The sequence below is a fragment of the Myxocyprinus asiaticus genome, chromosome 39, assembly GCF_019703515.2.
Source record: "Myxocyprinus asiaticus isolate MX2 ecotype Aquarium Trade chromosome 39, UBuf_Myxa_2, whole genome shotgun sequence".
Lineage (NCBI taxonomy): Eukaryota > Metazoa > Chordata > Actinopteri > Cypriniformes > Catostomidae > Myxocyprinus > Myxocyprinus asiaticus.
In genome coordinates, this window is record NC_059382.1 from 29834502 (window position 1) to 29854050 (window position 19549).

At 39.7% G+C, this 19549-nt stretch overlaps 1 protein-coding gene across 2 annotated transcripts in view; it reads left to right on the forward strand.

Annotated features, from left to right (window-relative positions):
• Positions 1–12097: 12097 nt before the first annotated feature.
• Positions 12098–19549, forward strand: part of LOC127430025 (high affinity cationic amino acid transporter 1-like) — a 52704-nt gene continuing 45252 nt past the window's right edge. Inside the window, exon 1 of one of the 2 annotated variants that reach the window (XM_051679435.1) lies at positions 12098–12310. The gene's annotated coding sequence lies outside the window, so the exon portion shown is untranslated. The remainder of the gene's footprint in view (positions 12311–19549) is intronic. The other variant, XM_051679434.1, reaches the window with a different exon arrangement.

Below are 19549 nucleotides of genomic sequence, written 5' to 3' on the forward strand. Positions count from 1 at the left end.
TCGGAGGGTTGAAAGTTCCCCTTGCCTACTCAGGAGAACTAAGGGTAGGTACAAGGGCGAGAACCATCTCCAGGTCCAATAGCTCAGATGTGGTTATGATATGGCGTGGAGCAGACTCAGGCATGGCTGTGACATGGCATGGAGCAGGCTCAGACGTGGCTGTAACATGGCATGGAGCAGGCTGAGACGTGGATGTGACATGGCATAGAGCAGGCTCAGGTGAGGTTGTGACATAGCATGGAGCAGGCTCAGGATCCGGAGCAAAAGATGGCGCTAGCTCAGCGACCATAACAAGGAACTCTGGCTCGGCGGCCACGAAGTGAGACTCTGGCTCGGCGGCCACGACGTGGGATGCTGGCTCGTCGGCCACGACGTGGGACTCCGGCTCGGCATCCGCCTCCTCCACAGTGAACATAGAACCAGTAATCTGCAGGGCAAGGTCGATATACTGAGCCAGGCTGAGGGAACTGCGACCGCCAGGCATCAAAGTGGAGATTGGCTCACTCAATCCAAAACGGAAACAGTCTTTGAGGGCGACCTCATTAAAGTCCACCCGGCAGGCCAGATCGCAGAAGTCCTTCCCCTGACGTAGGCGTATGAGTTGTATTGCTGTGTTCATGGTTAGGTCAGGTATTTCTGTAACGATGCTGCTGCTGAGCGATGAGGAAAACGAAGAGACGATGAATTGAAGAACCCAAGTGCAAATTTATTTATAAACATGAAATCCAATAAACCCTAACTATAAACATGAAAGAAACATAAAACGTGAACTTGACTAGACATGACGTAAACTTGGCTTGACATTAACATGGCTTGACATAAACTTGGCCTGATAAAACATGACAACATTACCAATCACAATACCTGACAAACAACAATGGAAAACATGAGGGCTTAAATACTTGGACATGGGCGAACATAAACCAATGAACAAACAGAGCTCTAAACAAGATAATCAAACAATGAACCAGTGAAAACAAGATACATGAACATGGAAGGAAAACAATACATCACATGACCGGAACACATGACATGAAACAGGAACTAAACTTTTCAAAATAAAAGACATGAAAAACATGAATCAACAAAATGCACATGACAAAATGCCTTACCCAAACCATTTGTGAATTTGCTGATTTAAATAGTGCTATTTTATTTCTCTAGCTTAATCTAAATGTTTTAAGATAGTCTGTGTTTTGAAATGTGCTTATTTGTCAGTCAAAAAGGACTTCAATATTGATCTGTTTCTCAACTACACCTATCATATCGCTTCTGAAGACATGGATTTAACTGGAGTCGTATGGATTACTTTTATGCTGCCTTTATGTGCTTTTTGGAGCTTCAAAGTATTTGACAACATTCACCTGCATTGTGAGGACCAACAGAGCTGAGATATTTTTCTAAAAATCTTTGTTTGTGTTCAGCAGAAGAAAGAAAGTCATGCACATCTTGGATGGCATGAGGGTGATTAAATGATGAGAGAATTAAAAAAATTCGGTGAACTATCCCTTTAACACCATCTCTAGAGCTTGGCCAGAATAACTTCTATACCATATTTGGCTAAACCAGATTTATAGAACAATGACAAAGTTATAATTATAAAATGTGTATTAATGAGTGCTTTTTTATCCATTATAACTTTATGTACAGCTTTAATAAAAGCTCACTCACACAAGGCTGCCACTTGTGTTACTAAGGAGTGGTAAGCCAGTGATGGAAACACCAGTGACAATTTTCATAAAAAATATGCATTTTATATAATGGCAGCTGTAGTACCTCAAACCACATGTTGCTAACCATGCTGTACTCTCTAAAACATGTGATTTAATCTATTAGTGTTAATTTTTCTCAATTCCCTTATAATAAAATAGGTATAACAGTGATGTAAACTTAAAGCTCTGAATGAAATTATGAGACACATGAGGAAATTACTGATAACTGAAGAGAGACAGAAGACTTATTATCTGTCTTTCTTGATAGACCTTCAGTAAGAAGGATGCAGGATGTAGTAAGTGATGGCAAAACCTTTTTTTTTTTTTTTTTTTTCAGACAATGGTATTTGTTAAGTGGTAACACCAGTTACATGACTCCTGGGGACAACTGTTTCCATCACAATATATATAATATATATGTGGAATTTCATTTAGTTATGTCATCCATGTAATAAATGTGATATTGAGATTTGTGTTATATTACATTTAAATTGGGAGAGAAAAGTATTTTTAAACTCAGAATCCCTTAAACCTCCATACATGGCAGCACTTTTACTTGGAATTTTAAATAACTGTTTAAAACAAATATTAAAACATGGCTCAAATAGGTATAATTGTTTAGAGAGCATCTTATTTTATTGAAGTATGCAAATCAATTGTGCCTAAACAGTGTATTTAAAGTGTATGCTTTCAGCAAAGATGGGGGACAGAAATAAGGACGTCTCTGTATGACCATATAAAGGTCAGGAAGAGGGAACTGTAACATAGTTACAAAATCTTTAAATATTGTTATGAACACATACTGTATTTATTAAGCTATTTGAAGACTGTTCTGGACTTATCAGCTGATCGATGTATTTTATATATAAAAATAAATAAATAAATAAAAAAGAGTCATATTCCATTTTAATTAATGTAGGTACCACTTTTGCTTTACGCATTATTTCTAACAACTAAAATCATTGGTATTTTATAAAAGCAAAAATCTATTTAGTAATAATAATACAATATTAATATTAATTAATGTTAAAACATAAATACTTTGTGTTGAGCTTGTGACATGATATATATTAATGGTAGCCTACAGTTATTGTTGGCACCAGGCTGGCACATGTGTAGGTCTATCAAACTATGGCAGGTTGATTTATAGTCTGAGAGTTACGAGGGAAAATGTGAAAAATGTTTCCAGTCTAAACAAAAGAAGAAGAAGAAGAAAAAAAAAAGCAACAATAACAACAGGTCGGCCCCATCATTGATTGCATGTACAGTTGTGGCCAAATATTTTAGCACCCTTGGTATTTTTCTTCAAAACACGTTTGGCACAATTATTGCCACTCCTTTAAATTCTTATGAGTAAAATATACCTGAAGTATATTCCCATTCATATTTTAAATTTTTTTGTACACCTGGGTGACAAGGAACATGAAATTGTTCAGCCATGATTCGTGTGGTATAAATATGAGGTAACACACAAGCCAAATTCTCTTAGTCATCCATCACATTGGGGAAGACCAAAGAATAAAGTTCTGATGTGTGGCAAAAGGTTGTTGAGCTTCATAAAATGGGAAGTGGCTATAAGAAAATAGCTAAAGCATTGAAAATGACCATTTCCACCATCAGGGCAATAATTAAGAAGTTCCAATCAACTGGAGATGTTAAGAATTGGCCTGAAAGAGGATGCGTGTCTATATTGTGTCCATGCATGGTGAGGAGGATGGTTCAAGTTGCCAAAAATTCTCCAAGGATCACAGCTGGAGATCTGCAGAAATTAGTTGGGTCTTGGGGTCAGACAGTCTCCAAAACTACAATCAGACTTCACCTACATCACAACAAGTTGTTTGGGAGGGTTTCAAGAAAAAAGTCTCTGCTCTCATCCAACAACAAACTCAAGCGTCTTCAGTTTGCAGACACTACTGGAACTTCAGATGAAACAAAAATAGAGTTGTGGTGATGGGGCGTGGTCATGTGTCTGTCTGCGGGAGAGAGGGAGTGGTGTGGCTCGTCAAGCTGGTTGACATAATTTCTAACAGCTGTTTCTCATTACAGTGATAGCAGAGAGACTCCTTAAAACATCTGAGCATGCCAGAGAAGGGAGAGAGAGAACGAGTCGAGTGTACAGCATTGGCATCTGTGGATATTGGGTGTTTATTCTACTGAGTGTTGTGAAGAAATTTATGTTTATTTTGACAGTGTCATTGGACTGAGTAAAAGCACAGAAAGAGTGCATACGCTGTGCACAGAGGCAAAGGAAATAAAAGCCTACCTGAAGCATGTCATTGATCCCTGTCTCTTCATTTCCACACACGAACTCTGACGTGGTGTCACCCTGGTGCCAAAACCTGGGATTTGAGGAGATAAGTTGTCATGGAGTCCTCACCACTGGGCGAGGTGATCAAGACCCTCGCCGGCATCCAGCAGAACCAGCATCAGGCCCTCGTCGAGCTGCAGCTGGAGCAGGAGCAGTGTTTTCAACTCCTGCTCCAGGACCAAGAGGAGGACCAACAGGCGTTCCGGAGCCTGACCAGAAAAGAGGGGGTTGCTGCGGAGGCCCTGGAGCCCACCTCGACTGTCCAGCCAGTCACCCTTGTGAAAATGGGGCCGGCCGACGATCCAGAAGCCTACCTAGATCTTTTTGAGAAGACAGCCGAGGTGTGGGAATGGCCACCTGACCAGTGGGCGGCCCGACTGTTGCCATTACTCTCCGGGGAAGCGCAGCTTGTGGCCCTTCAGCTCCTCACAGCCAACCTCCTCGTCTACACTGACTTGAAGAGAGCCATTCTACAGTGGGTTGGCCGAACCCCCGAACAGATCCAACAGCACTAATGAAATATGTGTGGATGGGTCCTGTGAAATAATGTCTCGGTGTGTGACGTGCGATGCTATGGCTGGGGAGGCGGTGCCAGGGCCGTCTACATCTGCTCCATGTCAAAATGGCGCAAAGTAGGGAGTCCCCGCCCTCAGGGAGTTCCCTGAAGGAGATTTCCCTCTAGAGCAGTCAAGTGATGAGTCCATCAAACACGCATTTGACCAAGTGAGACTAATCGATGGTCAACAGCTCCAGCCTAACATCGTGCTCACATACCCATATCTTTAAATTATCAAAGACAGGTTATATCGAGTGATGCAGGACACTCAAACAAAAAATGCAACCCAGTTATTAGTCTCGAAGAACCGTCGGGAAGCTCTTTTCCAGGCGGCTCACCATAATCCAATGGCTGGCCATTTAGGACAGGAAAGAACACTTAACCAAATAATGGCCTGTTTTTTTTGGCCGGGCATTCACGGGGACCTTCGCAGGTGGTGTGCGGCATGCAATGAATGTCAGTTGGTGAATCCACCGGCCACCCCACAAGTGGCATTGCGCCTTCAACCGTTAATCGAGGTACCCTTTGAAAGAATTGGTATGGACCTCATCGGGCTATTAGAATGGACCGCACACGGACATCGCTTTGCATTAGTTCTGGTGGACTATGCAACACAATATCTGGAAGCAGTGCCCCTGAGGAACATCTCAGCAAGTAGTGTTGCGGAGGCACTCTTCAGAATAATCTCCAGAGTGGGGATTCCAAAAGAAATCCTCACTGATCAAGGCACTACATTTATGTCACAAACACTACGCAAATTATACAAATTAGGTATTAAATCGATCCGCACAAGTGTTTACCACCCACAAACAGATGGGTTGGTGGAACGGTTTAATAAAACCCTGAAAAATATGATTCGTAAGTTCGTACACGAGGATGCTAGAAATTGGAATAAATGGCTCGAACTCCTGTTATTTGCAGCTCAAGAGGTCCCGCAAGCCTCCACAGGGTTTTCGGCTTGGTTGGGTGCAGCTCAATTTTATTCAACACTGGATTTAACGAAGGGTTAATGGCAGATCCCCTTAACTCCAATCTCCCAAGAAAAAAACTGCGTTTTCCACACCATTCATCTTACACCAATTTGTGACTCTTCCATTCGGTTTGTTTGGGGCCCCCACCACATTCCAGCATCTCATGGATTAAGTTCTCAGGCCACATACGGCATATGCCGCCACCTATTTGGATGATATCATTATTTATAGTAATGACTGGCGGCGGCACATGCAGCATCTGAGAGCTGTCCTGAGATTGCTGCGATGGGCAGGGCTCACGGCCAACCTGAAGAAGTGCCCAATTGGACGGGTGGAAGTTCGGTATCTGGGGTTCCACTTGAGTCAAGGGCAGGTGCGTCCCCAAGTTCCGATTAACATTTTTTATTGATTCATACATATAACAAGAAAAACAAAACATATATACACTGAATCAACATTTAACCCCGACTAATCCAATCATCAACCCCACCCTGACCCTCAACGAACATCCCTGTGGTCACATATAAGTAAACACACACACACAAAAAAATAAATAAATAAATCTATATATATATATATATACATACATATATATATATATATATATATATATATATAAATATATATATAATCATACACATTTAAATCTATACTTCTCTCTCCACAGCCCCTCCCCGAAAGTCCCCCAAAAATGCCAAATAACTGCCCCATTTCCCATCAAATGCATCCCAGTTCCCCAGCCTTCTATATGACACCTCCTCGAAAGCTGTCACCCTCCCCATCTCTGCGCACCACTCCCGAAATGAGGGCACTCCAGCTGACTTCCAACCCCTTAAGATAATCTGTCTATCTTTCATAACACTGGTCAGGACACAATTTTTTATGTTTATCCCCTATATTGATGACCGCCCCATTGCCTAAAATAAAAAGTCTGGGGCAAAATGAAATTTGAGTGCTCAATACATCACCAATATTTGTCCTTTTTAAGAATCAGACTAATCCGGGCTTGTGTCATGGTTGGTGGAAGCTTTCCATTCTTTAATGATTCCGTATAAATTTCTAATAAAATTAGAGCCAGTTCTGTAGCATAAAATCGAAAAAATTCAGTGGCAAAGCCGTCTGGCCCCGGAGCCTGTCCTGTAGGCAAGGCCTTAATTACCTTGCCAAGCTCCTCCAAGGTTATCTCAGAATCAAGAGAATTTTTTTGCTCAGTCATCAATTTAGGGAGTTTTAATGGTTCCACAAAGTTTCTAATATCTTCAGCAGTAGACGAAGACGTGGAACTATAGAGATCAAGATAGAATTCTTTAAAAGCATTATTAATATCAATGGCCGAGGTAAATATTTTACCACCAGCAGATTTCACTGAGGGAATGGTAGAAAAAGAATCTCTCTGCTTTATATATCTAGCCAAAAGCTTCCCTGCTTTGTCCCTCGACTCTAAGTATCAGATCAATTCTCTGAAGCCATCAGATGACATTCGGTGCTTCAGCTCTGCCTCTGCCTTTTTTATTTTTTAAGTCCTTGTGGTCGTGTAGTGATTCGCCTTGGTCCGGGTGGCAGAGGACAAATCTCAGTTACCTCCGCGTCTGGGATTGTCAACCCGTGCATCTTATCACGTGGCCTGTTGAGCGCGTTGCCACGGAGACATAGCACATGTGGAGGCTTCATGCCATCCACCACGGCAACCATGCTCAACTCACCACACGCCCCACCGAGAACGAACCATATTATATAGATCACGAGGAGGTTACCCCATGTGACTCTACCCTCCCTAGCAACCGGGCCAATTTGGTTGCTTAGGAGACCTGGCTGGAGTCACTCAGCATACCCTGGGATTCGAACTAGCAAACTACAGGGGTGGTAGCCAGCGTCTTTACCACTGAGCTACCCAGGCCACCTGCCTCGGCACTTTTAATATTCCCTTCCAACTCCACAAGTTCTCATGCTTTGGATTTTTTGGTGAATGAGGCATACTGTATGATCCGACCCCTAAGAACTGCTTTAAGTGCCTCCCAAGCCATGCCCACAGAGAATACCAAGATTTTTACACATCCTTTGAAGAATTAATGTTGCTCTAGGGGGCTTACACACTTTTGTTTCACTATGATCAAGGACTGATTCCATTAATAGATTAAAGTCTCCTCCCAATATTATATCATGAGGGGTGCTAACGGCTTGCAACATCTTTTCAAGATCTATAAAAAAGCCCTGATAATCAGCCTTATGTGCGTAAATATCAGCCAAAATCAACCTTTGCCCCTGAATTTCTGCTAAAATAATAATGACTCTTCCTAATTTATCTTTAATCTCTTTGAGACATCTGAATTGTAGATGCTTATCAGTGTTATGACTCCCCTGCTCTTACTTGAGCCAGCAGTAAAGAAAACATATCCACCCCATATCTTCCCAAATTTTTCAGCTTCCTGCAGGGAAAGATGCATTTCTTGAAGAAACACTATTTCATATTTCTTACGTTTAAGAAGAGAAATAACCTTCTTTCTTTTTATGGGGTGCCCCAATGCATGCACATTCCACGTGGAGAGAGACAATCCACTCATATTAACATTTGACATTTTGACATATTAGAAAAAATAGATTGTGTGTCAAAAATAAAATTATAAAGACCACACTCCAACATTAGTGCAACAATCAAACCCCAAACTTCCCCCCGAACTCAACAAACAAAAACAAAAAAACGCGTACGACAGCGCCATCTGGCGTCCATCCCTCTAAACTCAAACAGTCCACATATGCCTACAAGAGCCCCCGCGACAATTTTGCTGTTGGATTGCTCAAGTCCGGTGTTTCTATACAAATTTTGTGAGACAGAATTACCCAACAGAGGATAATCTATAAAACAAACTCCAGCCAATAGGTGGAATAAACACAAAGAACGTGTAGATTCATCCACATAACTGTCCCGAAGGCGTGTTCTTCCACAAAACAAGCTCCAGCCGCTAGCAGAACCAGCAAAAAAAAATAAAAGAAAAAGAAAAAAGACCGTTCAGTTTCCTTGGGCAGTCAAACGAATGTTCAGTGAGCTGGCTCAATCGACTGCTACATGAGTGCAACAAATGACACAGACATTACAATGTCCTGCAAGAAACACTCCACAAAACAAACTCCAACCAATAGGAGGCATAAGCACAAAAAATGTGCAGATTCATCCACAACACTGACCCAAAGGAGTGCTACTACACAAAATAACACCAGCCGTTTTTTTACAAAAAAGGCACTCAGTTTCCTCGGACAGTCAAGTGAACGTTCAGTGAGTTGGTCCACTTGGCTGCAACGTGAGTACCACAAAATAACTTACTCAGTCCTTTGACTTTATGAAGGACATCGCTTGCTGGGGACATGTAAATATTTTGCGGCCATCCTTAGCATCTATTCTCAATTTGGCCGGGAACATCAGTGCAAAAGCGACCTTCCGTTGATGTAAGAGTTTCTTGCATTCCTTGAATTGATCACGTTTCTCTCTTGTTGAATTCACAAAGTCAGGGAACAAGAAAATGCTGTGGTTCTTCCAAGAAAGTCTTCCTTTACTCTTCGCCTCGCGTAACACGAGATCTTTATCGGATGATCTCAGAAATTTGGCCAGATCGTGGCTTGTCTCCCTCAGCGGATTGCCAAGCTGGAACCCTGTGAGCTTGCTCGATTTCCAGCTTATGGCCTGTTATGTCGAGCAGACTCGGGAAGAGTCTGTCCAGGAATTTCACCATATCCCGACCTACATTGTCCTCAGGAATTCCAACAATTCGGATGTTATTCCGCCAGTTATGATTCTCCAAGACCTCCAAATTCTCCCAGATGTGCTCCAAATCCACCTTGGTCGCTAGCGGATTAGCAGCTAATTCCCTCTCAGATGACTCCAGATAATCGATCAGTTTCTTGACATCCCCCACTCTTGTAACCACCTCAGCAAATTTTGTCTCCATGGCAGTGATCGATTGACATATTACAGCAAGATCCTCCAAGTCAGCAATGACCTTTATCAGCATTGCCGACATTCTCAGCAATTCAACAATTTTTGCCAAATTTCCCTCACTTCTCCGGCTAAATCGGCTCCCTGGCTTGCGGCCTGCTGCACAGGGGTGTCAGCTTGAGCACATAAGTGTCTTTTAATGTCTCCAGAGCCCGAGGATTTTTAATTCTTTGACATATTGTCTTCCAAGAACAGTAAAAGGATCAGGGTGTGTCGAATCTCGTCGGTTTATGACATAAAAAGTATTAAATCTAGCAAAGTGCGCAGAGCTTGCGTTCACATGTCTGAACCTCGCATGGCGTCACGTGACTCCTCGGTACGTCCCCAAGTTTACAAAACCGTAGCGATCGCGGCCTGCCCAAAAGGAGGTGAGACCGTTTCTGGGGCTGGCTGGATATCACCGAAGATTTGTGCCTTGTTACTCTGACGTCACCAGCCCGCTGACTGATCTTACTAGAAAGGAGGCTCCCAATCTGGTCCAGTGGATGGAGCCGTGCCAACAGGCTTTTCTAAAAATTAAATCTGCACTTTGTGGGGGACCACACTTATATGCTCCAAATTTCTCTCTTCCCTTTATTTTGCAGATGGACACATCTGACAGAGGGCTGGGGGCAGTGCTCTCGCAGGAGGTGGAGGGGTAGGAGCGAATGGTGCTGTACATTAATCGTAAACTCTCACTGAGGGAAACTAAGTACAGCACCGTGGAGAAGGAGTGTCTAGTGATCAAGTGGGCCATCCTCGCTCTCTGCTACTACCTGCTGGGGCGGGCCTTCACCCTCTGTTCAGATCATGCCCCACTCCAATGGCTCCACTGCATGAATAATACCACGTGGATCACCCCGTTGGTACCTGGCACTTCAGCCGTTCAAATTTTAGATGATCCACAGACCGGGGGCGCAGATGGCTGTGGCTGACTTTCTCTTTTCATTGACTATAGATGAAATTACTCTGACGTCACACCGCAGGAAACCCCGTAATAACAGTTATTATAAAGGAATATCTATGGTTTACAGTGAAGAAATTATGTGGGTTCTTGGTTCAGTGAGCCTGTATGATCATGTTAGACATGTAACAGATTGATGAATACACATCCTCACATGTTTAACACACTTCTAAAGCCTAAGAAATGTGATATATACAAATAAAAACTACAACTAGACATGTAATATGTGTCTTTACTGCTTAAATTATTAACCCACATCCAATAAATAATAATATTCTTACTTCAATATGATCATATTCCATATCAAAACTTAAAAACAGCTTTTTTTGATTGAACAATATTATTTACTGCATTCAAAATAAATGCAAAGACATCATTTTCAAAGTATGACATTATTTTTATTCACTTATCCTTTCACAAACAGTAGTCCATATTCTGCAGTGGTGGAGACAGGATCTGTTCCTCCTGCTATATCATATATGGTGATCTTGATCATATAATCGTTAGATCATATTTGAACTCATATCTGTCACAGCAACAGCACTTTGTAAATTAAAAACAGCCATCTGCGATCAGAGTTTTTGCGATTTCTTCGTAAAAAAAGTTAATATAGCCTACACCAACAGCTGCTGTGGGTCAGTTGTGTCTAATAGAGCAGACGCAATAACAATGACTGTGAGCCATGAAATATCATCATCATTTATGTAAAATGCTGTGTTTGTCCTGATGCAATGATCTGGTGGAAATTTAAAGAAGCCCTAATCTCCAGTAATCTTAGGAAAACGGGGTGTTTCAACCCCAAAAACAGCGTTTTTTGGGCAGTTTCAGCGCAATTTGAGCGAAGCGCCCATAGACAGCAGCTTTTTTCTGGGCTACCAAAAGAACCCGGAAAGGGCAGGTCGGAGCGTTTGTTTGTAAACAGTAACTTCATCTATAGGAAGAGTGGAACCGCTGTTTTCTGAAATCACGCCTTTTATGTAAAATTGGATAGTGCCTCCTAAAGGGCAAAGGGCGTATATTAGTGCTGCACAGACATATTTCCCAGAAAGTTCTCGCGACCTGGTAGCAACTCTTCCATGGCCCAGTACTGGGTTGCGACCCAGGGGTTGGGGACCTCTGCCTTTGACTACACTACTGCCCACACCTATCATATTAATTCTGAAGACATGGATTTATCCACTGAATCATATGGGTACTATTATGCTGCCTTTATGTGATTTTTGGAGCTTCAAAGTTCTGGTCCATTCACTTGCATTGAATGGACCAACAGAGCTATTCTTCTAAAAATCTAAGTTTGTGTTCTGCTGAAGAAAGAAAGTCATACACATCGACATGAGGGTGAGTAAATGATGAGAGAATTTTCATTTTTGGGCGAAGTATGACACTGTACCCCACTGGGTTTGTAACCCAGCTAGGCAATACACGCCAAAATGAATGACCAATTCTCTCCAGATGGGGAGGGGAAGGTTGAATATGTTTGATTAATCAAATGAGTGGTAATCTTGTAAAATAAACGTGAGTCTATGCAAAACACAGGCACGTCTCACAGCAACATTGGTTAAAACTGTTCAAGCGTCCTCTCGTTTTTGGGTGTTGGCACACGGAAGGATGTAGAGACACGACTCGACCAATGATTTCTCAAGGGTGGGGTTTACTCAGTGTTGTAGTGGCGATACTAGTATTTTTAACGAAAAACTACTAGCAAGGATAGTAAAAAGTGCTCGCTGTCTTCCGAATATACGTGAAACCCTTGCTGTACTCGAACGTGCCATCATAATGTTCGTTAAGTAATTCGCTTTTTTCTAAAACAAAACCCTGGGAATCTTGACGAGGTAAGAATGAAGCACGTCTATTTAAACTTTAGTGTATTTTGCATTAATCATCCATGTGTATTTATGATCCTGTAAACAATTTTATTTTTTATTTGAGATGTTGTTGTTTTTTTTTTTTAAGCTTTCTTCCTGCATGCCTGCGATGCACATGGTCTAAATGCGCTCCATGTATGGGCTGATGCAACTCGTGCCCAGAAAGATGAGATCAATCACTTCCTATTCTATATATATGATAAATATTATGCGATTGCTTTCTTCATTTAAACACACATTGTGTGCTTAACTGTTTAGTCCGGACCGGGTAATTTATGTCTTCGGGGTTAACCTGTAATAGTTGGCGCGTGCTTGTCCTTAAATTGAGCACGCTTTATCTTATGCGAGCGGAAATAACCATAACAAAAAAAAAAAAAAAAAAAAAATTTAAAATTAGAAACGCAAGACTGCATGGAAGAGTTGCCATATGAGGTTCTTCTTCTTATTTTTTTTTTATTTTTTTATTTATTTATTTTTTACTGTATGTGCATTACTGTCGTAATGGCGTTAAACTGGATTGAGCGGTTGTAGTATACAGAGATTTTTAGCTAAACTGGTTTGTCAAATCGATTCGTGAATGAATCATTGTTTTAAAACCTTTCTTTTTAATGCTTCATTCGAACCGATTCGGTTTGGAGGGCAACTGTTGAAGTTGGCGATTTGACACAGTGTTTAACTTATTTTGTTGCAAAAATGCCGCAAACTGCAGTGTTGGGACGTCTTGGAACGCTTTATAGTGATAGCTTCTCAAACGAACTGATAGATCGTTTAACGAGCCGATTGTTTGAAATGATCCGTCCGAACGAACCGATTCGCTCAAATGAACCAGGCTTCTGATGCTGGCTCCAGACAATCCGCATTGTTTTTGTCTTGCGCGAGGGACGCCGCGCTTTTTTTATTTTATTTTATTTTTATTTATTTTATTTTTTTTAATGACGTTTAGGAAAGTGCGGGAAATTATTTTACGAATGGTAAACATTGTTATAGGAATAGTTCACCCAGAAATTACAATGTTTTCATCATCCTCATGCCATCCAAGATGTGTATGACTTTCCTTTCTGCTGAACACAAAGATTTTTAGAAGAATATTTAAGATCGGTTGGTCCTCACAATGTAGGTGAATGGTGACCAAATCTTTGAAGCTCCAAAAAGCACATAAAGGCAGCATAAATGTAATCCATACAACTCCAGTGATTTAATCCATGTCTTTAGAAGTTATATGATAGGCGTGAGTGAGAAACAGATCATACTTAAATATATATATATTTTTTTTACCAAAAATATCTCCACTTTCACTTAAACATTCGACTTCATTTGTTTTTCGCATTCTTCTTGCATATGGCCACCTGCTGGGCAGGGTGGAGAATTTATAGTAAAAAAGGTTTAAACCATTATCATAAAATCATGACGATACACTACAAAATACAATATTTTTATTAACTTTTATTAACTTCAGCCAAATATTAGCGAACTTGGCAAGCTTGAAACAACTAAAAACGCTTTAATTTACCTTGGCGTTTGCAGATTGACAATCATGAGTCGTCATGTACTAAAGCCATTCCACCAGCACGGCTGAGTATGGAGCTAACCGCGCTGAAAATTCCTGGCTGAGAACGATTTATAATCGTGCTGTGCCGAACCTTGCTCAAGTGGAAATGCTTCTGTAACCGTTTTGCACCATGCTAAGAACCGTATAAAAAAATAGAACCTAAAAATAGCCATTAGAGAACATTCTCTTTCCCATTCTCATGTTTTTATGGACAAAACATAATTCCATACAGGCAGGGGCCGCAGATTCACTACACATTCTTAAGAATAAAATTAACTAATATTTACTTTTTATTTTATAACTAAAAAGTTGTAGTTTGCCATAATGTCTACAGTAAATAGAAAATGACAGTTTATAAAACTTCTTCTAATTTTCAAAGAATAAGTACACATACTGGAAAAAACTTTGGGCACTTGGCTATATGCTGCTGCATCTTTGTGGCATTCTTTACATAGGCCTTTGCACAGTATTTGCAAATGTACACAGCCTTTCCTTCTACATTGGCTGAGGTGAAATGTATCCACACATCAGATGGCGCACGTGGCATTGTTCTGTAGAATAAGATTTGAAAAAATCTTGTAAAAACACTAATGCAATGCCATGCACAGGTATATAAATAGTTAGCTAAACAATTGGAAAATTCTGGAATGGTAAAAATATTTTACAATTGATGCTGGACAAAAGAATAGAAATAGGCTAGATGAATAGATGAACACTCCTCAATCAGCATGCTAAATCAAACTATAACCTACGTTCTTACGAAACTTACGAAAACTGGCTAGCAGAAGGCAGAAGAAACAGCATCACAGTTGAGCTAGCTAGCACCATGATAGCTAGCCTCTTAAATTGTCAATGAAATAGTGTTAGCTAGCTTACATTTAGCATATCTGATTTACTGGCTAGCTAGCTACTGTATAAACACATTTTGATTTAGTGTTTGCTAGTTAAACTTTAATACCATAGATCAAATATATTTACCCTAGTAATATCATCAAAACTTACTTGACTGGATGTAGTTCTTGGGCTCAAATGCAGTAGTGTGGCTTCAATAGTCCTGCTGTAGTAAGTAGCCTGCAGTAAGTAGTGTGCTGTGTGCATGTGATTGAGGAATGCGCAGGGTCGAAATTCAACTGAATTTGCATTAAATCTGGTTGTTTTAACCAAGATTATGCTGCAAGATGTTTTTTTTGTTGTTGTTGTTGTTGTTTTTTCAACTACATTTAAGTTCCCTGTTATAGGCTAACTTGCAATTTTACAAATTTCCAGTTTATTCCCATTAATTCCCGTTAATTCTCATATATTCCCGTTAATTCCCATGGACAGTTTACAACTTTGAAAATTCCCGGAATTTTGCAACCCTATTTACAAGTGAAAAATACAGAAACACAAAGCGATTCATGTCAAAGAGACTATCACCATAAGATGATGTTAGGAACAGTTGCGCTGTAGCTTAGTCGAGGGTTTTAGCGGCATACACAGGGCGACAAAACATCATTGAGAACACTACACACAGTACTGATTTTTTGTTAAATTAGTATATTTCCCCCCTAGTCAAAGCATGAGATTACACATGATGAGTAAAGCACTACTGAGAAAAAAATTCTGTATTAATTCATTTTTAGTCAGATAATCTGTAATATCACACACCACAATATCCATAAATAACAATAATAACACAATTGGTAACATGAACTAACAATAAACAATACTTTAGCATACTTTAATATACTTAAATACTACAGCATTTATTAATCTTAGTTAATGTTAATTTCAACATATACAAATAGATATTGTGTCATTGTTTTTGTTTGTGCTTTTTTTTTTTTTTATATAAAAGGGGGGAAAAAGGAGAATAAAAAGTTCTCTTCTCATAAGCATTCGTCCATCATCAGGGCTCTCTTCAGTTCGGCAGATCCCTGTACACGCACATGACAAATCTCTCAGAAACGGGACGCGATTTTTTATTAACGTAAATTATACTGAAATTGAAAATTATATTATACTGCATAAATACAGTAGAATAATCTAATATGGACCACTATTAGACAAATTGATATGGTTAAAGTAAGAGTCACTATGTTAAGAAATATATGATCATTTACTCCAGCATTTGATGTGAACCAGGAGTATCATCAATTGTCTTTAACGTATAATATCACAGAGGGCTATACTTTATGTAGCAAAATGAATCCAAATAATTACATGTGTAATACAGTCTGAAACAGGGACCATGCTAAGCCAGTGCTGGTCTATGGGTTGTGAATATTCACCCATTGTGGTCGATATAAAATACACATTGTTAAAACCCTTCTTCCTTTTACTGGATGGAGCAACAGCTTTGTGTCTCAATGTGCGATGGATATTGTCCAATGTCATCCGCAGAAACTTCTGTAAATAACGTGTGTGAAAAGTCGTTTTCCCCCCCGAGTCGTCTCGACAGCATTAATCAGCGTAGAAAGAAATAGTGTCCGGTGTTGCGCCGGAAGTAAGTGTGCCCCCTGAGGCAAAATGCAGAAGGGACCGTGCATAGAGTCCATTTAAACAACTTAAAAGCTCAAATTCTACGTGAGTTTTAACAGAAGTATAAATATAAGTGCTTTTATATAATTATATGGTTTACATTTCTGCCTTTAAACCCTTCAAAAATTGGCCCCATTAACTTATATCGAAAGTGTCTCACCGTAACCTCGTTTTTTGCTTCTTTTTTTTTTCCAAGGAAATGAGGGACTAGCCAAAAAAGGTCTCCCTTCACTTTAGTACTACCCGCAACAGACTAGCAATTAGAAAATCATGGTTCATGGTTGTGATGTGATTTAAGCCTATTGGCTTTTTTTATTTTTATTTTTTTAAAGGAATGATTGCTTCTATATGTACCACTCAAACTTCCTGTTTTTTAAAGGACAGAGAGAGTCTTTATTTGATTTGGGTGTAGAATAAATATATTAGTACTGGTTCCACCGAAACGGTTCCAACACTGATTAGGACTGTTTAAAGCCAGTCAATTTGAATAATTTATATGTGGTTATATGAAAACAAAACACACCACTCTGTCTGTACTGTGCAAACAGCAAGATGTTACTGTAGAGTTAAATGGCAGCCGTCTGCATGTTTGCTTTTCAGGGCACGTCTTGTACAAGTGTCATGACATGACGTGTTGACAGATGTTATGGTTTGAATAGTTAAAGGGCCGATTCTGCAGAAATAGCCTGCATTTTGCTTAAGTATAGAGAGTGACATTTTTTTGGGGGGGGGGGTTGCTTCAATAATGGTTTGTTTTGATTGTCATTGACCTTTGGATTCCTAGAGACAAATTTAATTTTAGCATCAGGATATAGTTAGAACACCAATGAGCCTGTGTAATCAGGGCAAGTACGGGATTGACTATGAAAATTACTGTTTGGTCTAAGGATGCACCGATTCCACTTTTTTCTCTTCTGATCCGATTCCGATATCTGAAATCTCAGTATCGGCCGATCCCAGTGTTGTTGTTGTTGTTTTTTTTTTGTTGTTTTTTTGCATAATCAGTTTAGAATATATTTACGTTATTGTGTGGAACTAATTGGGGGTACTTGTAATATGTAAAGAAACACAAACCTCTAACTACACATTACTTCAATATAAATCTATAGCTTAAGAAAAACTTTATTGTTAACTAGTCTGCTGTATAGTGTAGCAGCAAAATTAACAGTAATTCCAGTCTAAGTGTTCAGGAGAAAAGACACTACTGAACACTTCAGAAGTTTTGTTTTCTTTTTTTTTTTCTGCAAAATGTTTTACATTTTGTATCTGGATTTGAAAGGATTCAGATCTCTTTTTTGTTCAATTTAGTTGTAAGATATCAGCTCACTTTTCATTCACAGTTATTTTTTGGAACCCATTCAACTTAAATATTGTTATAATTTGTAAACAAATAATAATAATACATTATCATCATCATTATTATTACTATTATAATTGACTTTTAGAATTTTAAATACAACAGTAATATTTCTTAATCGTGCGCCTTTAAAACCTTCTGGCTTTTATTTTGACATTCTAAACTCGTCCAGGAAGTCCTGTATGTGCCTGTTTGTAGGCAAGTTCACAGTAGTTTAATTCGCTTCTTATTCAAATTCTGGTAAAATTCACCTCCGGTGCCGTTCTAAATGCATATTATAAGTGAACCAAACTATTGAGCATCTACATCTGAGATGTTGTTCGTGAGTAGTGCTCAAATATTGCACACCATGTGAAGGCTAAAAATAGCCGTGAGTGTGTGTATGTGTATGTCACTGACGCGCTGGCGTTGCACGTGCATTTTATATATTTACTTACAAAACAGCCTTTTGTGATTCACAGAGCTATCGCACGTCTTCAAGTGGCTTTGAATAAAATGCACGAGTAATATGAACTGCTTTAATGGTGTTTTTGTGGTTCATTTTGTCATTTTTGGAGCTTGACAGTAACGAACATGATTAACACAGTATCGGATTTGGATCGGGCATTTTCATGATCGATTAAGCTTATCGATCATTAATACATACATTTAAGAACAAATGCATTGAGTAATCATGCCAGCAGACATTGATAAGGCTGTCTATACAGTCATCTGCCGCTAGAGGGTGCTTGTGCGCTGCATGTCACATCTTGTCCGCATAACAGAAGAAGAAACGTTCTGTAATGAGTGCTGGAGCGTTTCTGTATAATTAGGGGGCCAAGCAGCGAAGCTGTTGGAACCCTATTGTAGTTGTACTGATTTTCTTCTTCCTTTTTGTTAGGGGGCCAAGCAGAGAAGCTGCTGGTACCCTATTGTAATTGTACTGATTTTCTTCTTTTTCTTAGAATTTTTTTTCTACCCTAAAAATGTCTGGGCGTCAGAGACCGTAAGTCATGGAGACACCAAACTTGGCAGGATGATCCCAAATACCCCCCACTACTCAGGCACACAAATGCACACCCATCTGACCCTAGGTGGCGCTATAATAAACACTTATGTTTTGGCTCATATCTCTGCAACCGCAAGGGCTAGAATCGAAATTCTTTTTCCTCTGATTCTGTGTCAAGCCCTACAAAAGTATATCTTCAATTTCATTTCATTTCCATCTATAATTTTTTTCCAGCATTTAAAATTTTTGGAAAAACGAACTCCTCCCAGACCATTAGTCCGATCGACATGCAATTTGGAATACATCATCTACAGACCCTCCTGACAAAAGTTTATCAAAACAATTTAGATACATCAGATCGTTCCGAAGATATTAACGATATAATTCCTTCGGTTTAACGTGATTTGAATAATTGACTCATCGCAAACTCCAAATGTAACCAAACTCGGTGCACATAGTCAACAGGATATTTAGAAGATGTCAACAAAGTTTTGCACAATTCCGCCCCTAGGGGGCGTTACAACTAAAAAAACTGTCATAACTTTGCAGCCGTTTAAGCGACAAAGTTCCAATTAAATGTGCATCTTCTTTGGTTCAAATGCTAACATATTCTTAAAAAATAGATTCAAAAAATTATTAAAAAAAATGGCAGCCACTGGCCAATCAAATTTCAGCACCTTATAACTCCTATAGGTAAAGGCCGAGGGTTATGGAAATTACTATACACAAGCAGGGTGTCAACTTGAAGCTGCATATAAAATTTTGTGACAATCGGCCACACGGTGACGGTAT